The sequence below is a fragment of the Dipodomys ordii genome, unplaced genomic scaffold (assembly GCF_000151885.1).
Source record: "Dipodomys ordii isolate 6190 unplaced genomic scaffold, Dord_2.0 Scaffold12, whole genome shotgun sequence".
In the NCBI taxonomy this organism is placed as follows: Eukaryota; Metazoa; Chordata; class Mammalia; order Rodentia; family Heteromyidae; genus Dipodomys; species Dipodomys ordii.
In genome coordinates, this window is record NW_012267228.1 from 18,690,325 (window position 1) to 18,691,444 (window position 1,120).

Below are 1,120 nucleotides of genomic sequence, written 5' to 3' on the forward strand. Positions count from 1 at the left end.
TCCTTCCTTCCTTCCTTCCTTCCTTCCTTCCTTCCTTCCTTCCTTCTTTCTTTCCTTCCACCTTCACAAAGACCTGGAATTACTGGTGCATACTACCAAGCCCAGCCCATTTGGAAATGCTTTGTATTTAAAATTCAGGATCTTCCCTTTTCTTAAAAGCATAAGAGACCTTTCCTCAAACCTTTCCTCAAAGCTCACCAGGTCTCTGGTCTTCCACATGGCTGCTTGCACACATGGCAGCATGAATCCTGCCAGCCCATCCATGCCCACCACTGCCAGTCTCTCCTTTCCTCCCAGAGCAGAGGCCTGACTTCTGTGTGGGTGTGTCTGTTCTCTGGGCCTTTCTTTGGACTCTTCTTCAGTTGGCCTGCCTGATCAAAGCTGACCCCATCTGTGCTTGGCCACCTGTGGGAGTGCAGCCGTGGCAGTGATTCTGCTCTGCCTGGCATGGAGGAGGCAGGCCCTTGCCAGTGTCTCATCCTGGCAGGAGTAGATTTCCCCACAGCTGCCTGTTAAAGCAGAGGCGCCCATTTTAAGAGGTAGAGGAGTCCAGGTCAGACTTTACTGGTGTCTTTTCTTTCTGAGAAGAGAGGAGACCAGACCAGAATAACACATCTTTTATAGTTGGCTACTAAGTCCCAGGTAAAAAAGATAAGAGGAGGACTTCCCTTTATCTGAGACACATACTCTTCCACAAGCACTCGCCCAATAAGAACAGGGTGGTCCAGCCCAATGGTACCCAGTGAGGATTAGGTTAGAGGTTGGAGGAAATGATGGCGCCATGAAGGGGACACTTGGCAGGTTTGGGTATCACTACTGTGGGGTCAGAATGCTACTGGCTTATAGCAGACAGAGCTCAGGGACCAGCTGGCACTCTACAACGCATGGAAGAGCAGCCCTGCCCCCACCCAACAAAGAATTATCTAGCACCAACCGTAAACTAGCAGTGCCAATTAAAAATGAAGTGTGACCTAGCCACAGGGAAATCTGCTGGAGATCACCAGTCCCCCGTGTAAATCAATCATTCTGGAGGCAACCAGGGGAGAGTATGGGGTGGTAGGAGGGGCTCCCCCCTGCATGGTTCAGAAGCCAGCTTTGCAGAGCCGGGAGGGGGGGAAGG

At 51.3% G+C, this 1,120-nt stretch overlaps 1 protein-coding gene across 1 annotated transcript in view; it reads left to right on the forward strand.

The window, feature by feature from the left end:
- The window catches only part of Prickle2 (prickle homolog 2 (Drosophila)), a 305,296-nt gene that overhangs the window by 282,258 nt on the left and 21,918 nt on the right, over nucleotides 1-1,120 (forward strand). The gene's annotated exons all lie outside the window — the stretch shown is intronic.